This window comes from Dromiciops gliroides, chromosome 2 (assembly GCF_019393635.1).
Source record: "Dromiciops gliroides isolate mDroGli1 chromosome 2, mDroGli1.pri, whole genome shotgun sequence".
In the NCBI taxonomy this organism is placed as follows: domain Eukaryota; kingdom Metazoa; phylum Chordata; class Mammalia; order Microbiotheria; family Microbiotheriidae; genus Dromiciops; species Dromiciops gliroides.
Window position 1 is genome coordinate 326,195,168 of NC_057862.1, and position 11,307 is coordinate 326,206,474.

The 11,307-nt window shown below is 37.4% G+C and overlaps 1 protein-coding gene across 2 annotated transcripts in view; it reads left to right on the forward strand.

The window, feature by feature from the left end:
- Positions 1 to 11,307, forward strand: part of SGCD (sarcoglycan delta) — a 1,325,612-nt gene that overhangs the window by 505,097 nt on the left and 809,208 nt on the right. The window lies entirely within an intron of this gene.

The window sequence follows — 11,307 nt, forward strand, 5'->3', positions numbered from 1 at the left end:
ATTCAAAGACATACAAAATGGAATTTAAATATCTCTTAGACAATGTGCAGCCTCGCTTTTCATTACATATTCATGTAGCACTAATTGCTCTATAACTATTAGCAATTTAATCGTATTATTTAGGGTATGCATGCAGAAATAAATGCTTAATATTTTGGTTTTCCAGCAGAAGGAAAGGCCCCTTGAAATACTAATGAAGACAATGCCCCAGTCATTTTTGAAGGCATCCATATTTCAGGAATTTTTATTAAGTGTTAATTAAAGAGTGCTAGTTAATTGTCCCCGTTATAGTAAGACATTGAAGTTAATCTTTTTCTCCAGAATGGGTACTGGCCTAGCTGATTAGCTACAATATAGTCCTCATAAGCATCTAAAGAGGAAAATCTTGTACCATTTCAGGCTTTCAAATGGAATAAGGTAACAGCTATACTGAATCCCAGAAATAGCCCCAGACCCATCTTGTGGAATATTTTTGAAGGCAAAATCACCTTATGGTAATGATAGAAACTTAAATTCTTGTAGTATCCCATATTTTTCAAAGTATCTCCTCATCCATTATCTCATCTTATCCACCTGATATCCCTTTCCCCCTCCCTCCCTAGCAGTTGCAAGACCTTTTCTTATTTTAATTTGAACACTAATTTGTTGCTTGACTTTGGGAGAGCTGCTTCCCTTCTCAAAACTTGCATTTTAAATTATCTGGGTTAGACTGGGTGATCTCTAAGGGCACTTCTCTCAGTCACATATTCTCTGTGTCTGCTTATCCCACGGTAGCTAGATAAAGACTCATTTCCAAATGTCATGATTTTGATTGTATGCAGTAAAATTGATTCCCACAGAAAACATAAAAAGGAGTCCTAAAAAATTTATATTGGTCAACAATTACCTGTACTGATGAGAGCAGTGTCCTGTTTAGCATTGTCCTCAGGGAGAAGCTATGTGACAGTAGGAACAGAGAAAGCGTGCCATCTGCAATGAATTGCATTTCTTCAAAGTATCTTTTAAAAGGGGATGGGGTAAGAAATCTTTATGGAACACCTTGTAGATGAAGTGTTTTACATATATTTGCATGTAACCCATTAAAGACAAGTAACCTGCTGAGCAAATGTGTCCCCTCCCCATATAAATCAGCACACAAACTTGTTTTTAATTTTTTGGCAGACTTATGAAGCCAATTAACTCAGTAATATATATTCAGCTTTAATGGGCAAGTAAATAATTAATGTTATTGCCTTTGTAAATTTCGCTTTTCAGTTATAAATTAACATAATTAAAAGAGTAATGTTTCAGTATGCATACTACCAGCCAAATTTAAATCAAGCAATTAAACTGTAGGTTTTCCGCACCAAATGAGCCCGGCTCATAATGATACGAACTACAGACGTAAATTTGTTTTTCATGGTCAGGTTCATTACAAAAACATGAAGGAAAATACTTGCAGTAAATGTAATCAAGTAGATTATTCCAAAAACCACTTACATGTTTCCACTTGCTTTTTGGGTCATTGTCATTGCCATCGTTTCACCTTTAAATTCAGAAGCTCCAGAGATTTGGATTCTCCACCCATGAGAAACAACTGTCTTCCTCTTTCTACTGGTTTAGTGTCAGTGACCAAATCAAGTTATCAGACTCTCTTGGGATGATTATAAGAGGTAGACTGAACTTTAACAGTACTTAATTTGTAATATGAGGACCTCAAAAGCCAATACTGAAATGCCTAAAATGGAAAATTTAGTGATTTAATCTGACCTGCTTTTGAAAGCTGCACATAAAATTAAAGTTGCCTTGGTGCTGTGTCCAGGGTGGAATAGAGACTGAGAATTTGTGGTAACTGATGGGGAGATGCCATGGAGAGGCATTTTAGAAATGAGGAAAAGATTCAGGAAAGAGCTTTTATCCTCTATGATAAATTAAACAGGTATATACTCCCCTCCCCAACCCCACCCTAGAGGTACCTCTCTTAAGTACTATTAAACCAATTATTCTGAAATGTTCTTTTGTGACTAAATTGTTCAAAGCTGAATGAGTAGAGACTCTGTTTTAAAGCTAGAGAAATAGTATGGGAATAATTGAGCAGTAGACATTTTTAATCTTGAAGAAATCTTGGTATGTAATTAAGCATACACTGAATAATAGTCTCTATTTAACTGTTCACCGAATTGTAGCATATTTCTGAATACAGTATTTTTGGTGACTCCAAGGAAGCTGGGTTGCAGACTTCTTATACCTTTTGCAGTAAAAATAAGTTAATTCTCTTTCTCTTTTCGTGTCTGTCTCTCTCTCCATGTCTCTCTCTGTCTGTCTCTGTCTCTGTCTCTCTCCCCTCCCCTCTCTTTCCCGCTTCTCTCTCCCTTTCCCCCTCTACCTCCCTCAGTGCAGTTTTATTTTACATACATATAAATATCTAGAAAAAATATTGGTGATGATCTAAGGATTTGCTCCTTCAGAGTATTCACTTTTCATAAATGGAAAACCTGATGATTGTTTATTTGGATAATCTGTAACAGTTGTGTAAAACTTCAATAGAAACAGGAGCCACCGGGCACACACTGACTTAGAAAACCACATCTTAACATTATCCATGTTTTCTTTTCTTTTTACTTATTTTTAAAAATATTTCTTAATTACATTTTTATCAGATTTGGGACTACTCAGAGTGTTGTAGGTGCAAGTTTGACACCTCTGATCTACAGGATTGATGAAATGATTGCTTACTTTTGAAAAGGAAACTTTTGGGAAAAGTTTAGTAGAAGAAGCTCTCTACTTTTCATCAGAAGATTTAGGTTCAAATTCTGACTCAGACATTTACAAATAATGTTATACTTGAAACAAGTCACCCTGGGTTTCAACTTCTTCATCTATGAAATGAGGGTATAATAACTTGCCTCCTTTCTAACTTAAAAGGTTCATTGGAGGGGCAGCTAGGTGGCACAGTGGATAGAGCACTGGCCCTGGAGTCAGGAGTACCTGAGTTCAAATCCGGCCTCAGACACTTAACACTTACTAGCTGTGTGACCCTGGGCAAGTCACTTAACCCCAATTGCCTCACTAAAAACAAAACAAAACAAAAACAAACAAAAAAAGGTTCATTGAATCATGAATCATGGGGTTATAGATTAAAAGCTGGAAGGGATCTTAGAGAAAATCCAAACCAAACCAAATATCACCACAAACTTTTAGGGAGGAATTCAATAATTCTCTGGTGGAGAGGTTCATTTTGTTGAGGTTACATGGAGGGACTTGTAAAGAATTCATTGTTATTTGAGGTTTTTATGCCTTGGTGTGCACTGGCCTGGAGCTCCGCAAACCGGTGCTCCACCCACTGGTTGTAGCCGTTGCCATGGCGCTGGCACCTCACGTCATCACCTCTCACCTATGCCTACATAGGCCTGGCAAAATGATAATGATTGGAAGCCTAGTGAGGGCGGTCATGTGACTGTCAGAGCAGCCATCCCATTGGCTGGGGCTTTGTGGGGTTTTTCTGGGATTGAGGGAGGAGAATTGGGCATTCTAGCTGGATGCTAGAAGGACAGGAGGTCTGCTGCATATTCTCAGCTGATTCCTGGGCGGTGGTATCTTTTGAGGTTGTATAATTTCCCTTTCCCCATTTTATTTCCTTTTCTTTGATCCTATTGATCCTGTTTGTGTGGTTTTTTTAAGTTTGTTCTTGTTAAAATAAATCCTGTTCTGTTTTTAGGGAGGCTGCCGGTCTCCTTCCTTGCCCCAATATTGCGGCGAGCTGCTTAGTTAATACTCCTCAATTAAAAATTGGTCCCCACAGGCTGAGAGCTAGCGGGTTGTGGAAAGTTTGGAGAATATGAAGAAAAAGGATGCATTATGCCTAGCCAGGTCTTCTTACAAACTTGGAAAATAGGGGAAAGACTTGATTGCAATGGAAACTTCCCAGTTTTCCCAGATGGAACTTTTTTTTTTTTTTTAACAGCAGGTTGAAGTAGCTGAGTTAGAGAAAGGGCCTGATAGGAGATTCTGATCCCCTTGCATTTGAAGCACAATGACTGAGAGATATCTTCCCCTTTCTTCTCTGTGACTGTCTGGAAAGGGCTAGTTGGAAAAGATGCAATTTTATGCTAAAGTGTTTCCAGGGGGCAGCTAGGTGGCACAGTGGATAATTCATGAGCCCCGGATTCAGGAGGACCTGAGTTCACATCCAGCCTCAGACATTTGATACTAGCTGTGTGATCTGGGCACTTAACCCTCATTGCCCTGCTAAATAAACAAACAAACAAATAAATAAAGTATTTCCAACTGTGACTTTGGGTATTTTATGAACTTAATTTTAAAAAATAAATTTTTTGTTCTCAAAATCTTTGGACATCTTGGTCTGAGGCTGCTACTTGAGACTAGAGTTTGCAAGGTATGGTTTGGTTTTGATAGGTTTTGTGTTTCACAGACTATTTAAATTAGGACCTTACAGTTGTATTGTGGGAGATTAAGATATCCCATATAGGCTGTTGAGCCACAGTTTCAGTTTAGGAATGATCCTATAATTCTTTCAAGCAGAACTCTAAAACTTGAACCTCAGGCTTACTTACAAGCCCAGAGTCAACTGAGTGGTCCAATGGATACGGTAATAGGCCTGGAGTCAGGCAAACCTGAAATCTAGTCTTACTTTACACACTTACTAGTTGTGTGGCCCTGGTCAAGTCATGTAAGCTCTGTTTACCCCAGTTTCCTCAGCTCTAAAATGGGAATAACATTAGTACTTACGTCGCATGATTATTGTGCGAATCAAGAGATTATAATTGTAAAGCACTTGGCACATTATCTAGCACATAGTAAGCACTATATAAATATTAGTTATTATTATTTTCAGCATTATCAATATTATTACTGTGTCCCCTGGAGGAGCCATTGATGTGTCATGCTTCTGAGGGAGAGCTCTCAAGTCCCAGAGGCTAACCTGTGCTCCAAGGGAAGGGAAACTAAGCAGTGTCCGGAACCTGGATTTCCACAGGACACATAGTGTCATATCCTCCTTTTACAGATGAGGAAACCGAGGCCCCAAGAGGTTAAATGTCTTGTCCAAGATCACCTAGTTAGACATATGAGTCGTAGTTGTTTTTAATAATATTAACGGTGGTATGATCAAACTGTCTGCTTTCTAATCCTCTTGCATGCTGGTGTCATACTATCAATCAATCAACCAATCAATCAAAGAGCATTTATTAAGCACATGCTCTGTGTCACCTACTGTTCTCAGCCTCTGGGGGATAAATACAAAGACAAAAATCAGCCTATAATATTAGCCTGGCAGTGTTTATCACTGTTAGAAACCCTGTTAGAGGATCTGATCTGAATATGATTTATTGATTGCAAGTTTTTTGATTCGTACCTGGGATGAATTTCAGAGAGACGGTGGGATTTAGGGACCTAACAATAATCAAGAAACTGGATTTGAGTCTGGGGTTTTTTTACTTATTAACTGTGTCTATTCAATTCAACAGATATTTTATTAAGTGCCTAGTGTACATCAAGACCTCTGCCAGCTGCTGAGGATACAAGTACAAGAAGGTCATATTCATATTCCCTTCCCTAAAGAATCTCATGTGAGGGAGCAGGGAGTATTATGTATATATGTGTGTATGTGTGCATATATATATATATATATATATATATATATATATATATATATATATATATATAGAGAGAGAGAGAGAGAGAGAGAGAGAGAGAGAGAGAGAGAGAGAGAGAGAGAGGGAGGAATTAATTGTGATTTGGGGTTTCTATGACCCCATCTATGGCTAAAATTAGAAACCCTGGCACACACCCGTGCGTGCTGACCTCTAGCCAGACACCTGCATGCCTACATGGGCCTGGCCAAATTGTACTGTAGGGAAGCCCTGCCATGACAAGAAGCCTGATGAGGGCAATCAGGTGGTTTTCAGTGTCCGGAAGCTAGCCACTTTGCATTTGTAGAGCCGCCCGTTAGTTCTGTCAATCAGGGCTGCCAGCCAATTAGCTTGGGGCTGTGTGTGTGGATAGCCCTGTTTCCTGTAGGAGAGGGGGCTTTCTGGGAGAGAGAAGGAAGGAAATTTTACACTTTGGAGTGCACAAGAGAGGGAGAGGGATGCTGTGCATCTGATTTTCTTTGGAACTGCTGATTCTGGGTGGTGGTGAGTTTGTGGGTTGTATTTTTTTTTCCTTCCCCTATTCCAGGTGGTGGTGAGTTTGTGTTGTTGAAGTGAGGCTGGTTCTTTAGGCAGCTGAGCTGGAAGCAAGTTTAGGGTTTGAGTCAGTTTTTGTTCAAGCCAAGCTGTTCTGAGTATCTGAGGAAGCAGAGTCTATTTGAGGTACCTGGGGGCCTTTTTACCCTAAAGATTTAGATTCTAACCATCTGAGAAGTGGATAATATCTTTACCCTTCTCTATACCCTTTCTCATTGTCCCTGGCTCTATTAACTTCACTTGTGTTGTAAATTTGTTCCTATTAAAAAAAAACAACAACCGATTTGTTTGTGGAAAAGAGGCTGTTAGTCTCCTTCCTAATCAGTCTGAGTGAAATAACTAAAAAAAGGCAGTTTGGAAGGGAGGAAACTGGACATAGAGGTGTCCCGTTATTTTCTAAACCCCAATATTATAGTGAGCTGCCCAATTAACTCTCCCCATATTAAATTTGGCCCAAACAGTTGGCAAGACAGCCAGGATTTAATGAACCCGGTGGATCTCTTTAACTCTCTCCCCCCCCCCTCCATTATTTAGCCAATCTCCCTTACTTTTAAAAGCCTCTGAAAGCCTTACCTCAAGCACTAACACTTAACTAGCTGCTCAGAGAAAAGCCAGTCAATAATTAAACTGCACCATGATTGAATATTTTTCTTACTTCATGCCTTTTCTCACTGGAGTATTTTGGAACTACATAATGTCCCTGTTCAAATGGATGGCCTACTCAGTATTTCTTCATAGTTTTATGGGCTTTCTCCTCATGTATATAGTACGACACCTTTGGAATAATGTAGTGGGAGAGCCTGTCTCCCTCACCGAGCACATGTTTAATATTATTGGAAGCATTATAACTAAATTTGAACCTTACTACGGTAGTATAATCATAGCTCTAGTGACTATAATTTTTATTCTCTCTATTATCAATATTGTAATGCGGCATTTTCTCATAAAAAACTGGAAAGAGAGAAAAGAGTGTGACCATAGTAGGCCACATGTTCAGATAGAAGCTAAGACAGCTCTCTCTGCTCTAGATCACCTAAGTTCAGAAACAGATCTAGACCTATCCTTAGGATCAGATCAGCAGAAACTGCTTCCCCTGCAGGATGTTATAGAACATACCCACAGAGGAACAGGAGTGCAGCTTAGAAAATACACTTAATTTAGCCCAAAAGATTTGAGTGTATGGAAGAAAATTATCCCTAGATTTGATCAAAATATGAAGTCAGTAATTTCACAGTTAAGATCTATATTTAATGCATATCAACCCACCTGGGCCAATGTCACTTGTCTGATGAAAATTATACTATCCCTGAGTGAGATTTTACATATTGTCACAGCAGGAAATTCCTTAGTAGCCTCAAGCCAAGCTATAACAGAATGGCCTCTCCGGGAACCAAATTGGAACTATAATGATGTGCAGCAATTCCAAGAATTAAAAGATGCTAGGGAAACACTACTGAAGGAAATGGAAACCCCAAATCACAATTAATTCCTTACAGATACAAACATACACACACACACACACACACACACACACACACACACATATACCCAGGGGTGTGCTGGAGTCTACTCAAATCTGATTATTATTCTTTTATTTATTTATTATCTATTTAAAATTATATATAATATTTATAATAATATTTGTTATTATACATTTATACTTCAAAAATCAGCAAATGCTAAAAATCAGGAATGATTTGTTTTGTTGATTTTCTGGACTAAAGAAAGTCATAGAGAAAAATGTTAATAATGCAGATTAAAGTAATAAATGTTCCATGTATACATATCACCCCTATAGAACTGGTTGTTAAACACTTACCAGCACATCTCTTGATATACCACATAGCTAAATAAATACAGTTCAAAGTAAATGAGTATAAAAAAGCAATAACAACTGAGGAGGTCAGCAGAGCCTTCTTCCAGGTGATGGGGCCCAATGGACCTGGAAGGAAAGCAGTCTTCTGAGAGACAGGCAAGATATATAATTCCTGAGCCCCTGTTCTATTAATATATGTAAAAATGAGCATCAATTTCTTGTTTTAAAGGTAAAGTTTTAGTACTTTGTTTTGTTTTTATATATAAACATTTACAGATTACTCCTACTTCCTTAATTCATCCAATAAACATTTATTAAGCACTTATTATATGCCAGGCACTGGTATCTTTTAACAAAATAGAAGTTCTCAAATACAAGTCATACAAGTAGGAGTTTTCTCAGTGGAAATGGTAGACTTGGTACATAAAGTCAATGATATTGCAGCAGTGTTAACTTCTTTTAAAATACTGTTTAAAATAACAACCACAGAAAAGAAGAAGAATGTTTCTCTGTAGGCTGCTGCCAAAGAAAAAAAGTATTTTTAGAATGTGAACTTGGCCTATTCAAATTGCAAAGTTTCTGTAAGAAGTTGGCATCATCACATTTCCCTATACTTGGGTATTTGGGAATTAAAAGCAAAATCTGGAACAAATGTTTAAAAACTCATTATGGTCATCTTAATGAGCCTAAGCCAAGGAACCCTTTTCCTTGCCTCCTTTACTGAATTTTACCATAATCCTTCACTGAAGAGAGCTTGTCAAGACATGTGACCTTCAGCAAGTCACTTAAACTCTATGGGCCTCATTTGATCATCTGTAAAATGAGGTGATTGGACTGGATGGCCTCTACGCTCCCTTCTGGTACTATATCTTTGATCTTGTGAGCCTGTAAAACTGGATGGAGCTTGAGAAAGGAAAGGAAGAGGAAAAATATTTTCTAATCAAAAGTAAGACTTTGATATTCAACTAAGCCATTGCTAGCATTTTTGTTAATAAAACTTTATAATAATGGGCAGGAATCATATATTTATTTACTATGGCTTTATGTTCCATTGGATTTCTTTATAGCGTGTGCACTTGGTAATATTATCTCAGACTTTATTATTACGAATACACCTTTTGAGCATCCACATAGTTTCAAATACACTGAAGAATATATTTATCTGAATTATATTTTCTGACTAGTGAGATTGATCAATTTGACTTCTATTATTCTCCCTGGCTAAAATCTCCTCTCGTTTTCAGGGTGCTTTCCCCTTACCTTTATTCCTCACCAGATTCTAGTCATTCTTCATAATCCAATTCAGGTTATTTTCTCTGGCTATTTTCTAGGAAAATTTATAGACCAGAAGCTGGAACAAACCTTAAAATCCATGTAGTCCAACCCCCTCATTATATATGCAGGGAACCGAGACACAGAAAAGGCTGAGTGACCCAAGGTCACACAAATGAAGTGTCTAAGACAGGATTTGAACAGAGCTCGTCTGATGCCAGGGCCAAGGCTATTTGTACTGTAACATATGGTGATATCTTCCCTTTTCTAAATTCCTAGAAGCTACTTTTGTTGTTGATGTTCAGTCATGTCCACCTCTTTGTGACCTCATTGGGATCTTGGCAAAGATACTGGAGTGGCTTACCATTTCCTTATCCAGTTAATTTTATAAACGAGCAAACTGAGGAAGTAGGGTTAAGAGAATTGCCCAGGATCACACAAGTAATAAGTGTCTGAGGCCAGATTTGAACCCAGGAAGGTGAATCTTCTTGACTGCAAACGCAATACTTTATCTACTGTGCCAAATGAGTTGGGAAAGGAAATGGCAAACCACTCTGGTATCTTTGCCATGAAAATATCAGATGGGGTCATGAGAAGTCAGACATGACTAAAAAAATGACTAAACAGAAACACTTTTTTAAAATTTAAAAATGTTATTTAACTTTAAAAAAAATTTCTGAGGTAAAATACTATTGTTGTTTTTTTCAATTTCTACGAGAATAGAGCTATCAGATACTGTTGGAAAAGTGTATATTTTGCACATATATATATATATATATATATATATATATAAACATTGTGCCACATACATACATTGATAGATACATGCATACATGCATGCACACATGTATACATATACATACATGCATACAAAATTTTGAAGATGTTATAGAAATTAGGATACCTAAAAGATACTGCATAATGATTGGGATTACTTACAGCTTTATGTACATATACACACTTTATTCTGCTTAACTGGATATACCTAACAATGTCATCTTCTATAAGTGAGCATCTCATTCACAAATCCCTGTATCACAATTTTAATCAACTTCTAAAATATAGCTAAAGGTTTCAAAACAATTTTCAATTGGTTGTTTTTCTTTTCTCTCAAAAAAGAAACTAAAGCTAGAACAGTTTTTAAAAACAGATTAAAATGTTTTCTTTTTAAACAAAAAAAGATAAAAACTGGAACAAACTTTATGTAGCATCTATAAGACAAAAAGTAAAGATATTTTTGCTTATAAAAAGAACAGAATAAAACAAGAAAAGTTACAAGACATAATTACAGAATGAATAGAAAATAAGGGACAACTAGCCATTGGATTCCACCTGTATGGGGAGAAGTGAAACATGGGCTATGGGTTTTGCTAATGCTGCTTAGGTTTTTCTTGGCACACTGAAGACTAATTTAAGGTATGTTAACTCCCTGTGCTAATGGTATAAAGATGAGGGCAGAATGGACCTGGTGAAGTGTTTCTATTTCAGTCCTAACCCTCTTTAAAAGGACCCCAAATCAGTATGCTATTAGATGAGCATGGACCTTCTCTACAATTCCTCCCCCATACACCAAAGTTATAAAACTCAACTGCTCATAATATACTTTGATAGTTAATTCAGGTAGGTGGATATTGAAATGTCAATAGATTTTATTTTTTTTAAAGTTTAAACATTTGACATGATTAAATTTGGGAAAAATATAAATTAATGAACCACCTTGTTTTTACTTCTCCCTCCTCTGCCTCCTGCTGCTAGACATTAATGTCATATGCCTAACTGGGAGGAGTCTGGCTTATTGCAGGTGTAATAAGTTGTGAGGTGCTGCATAGAGGTTAGGGAAAGGAGGCCCCAAATTCCTCCAGTCCTAGCAACACAAGCAGCCCATTCCTGAGGATCAATTCTAATATCAGTGACATCTGCATTGCCAGACAACATAAGAAAGTGTGTTTGGCTCTGAAAAAGGGACTACCCTAACCCCAGCATTTAGTGCCATCAATAAACTAATCAGCAGAATAGTGATCATAGAAAACAGAT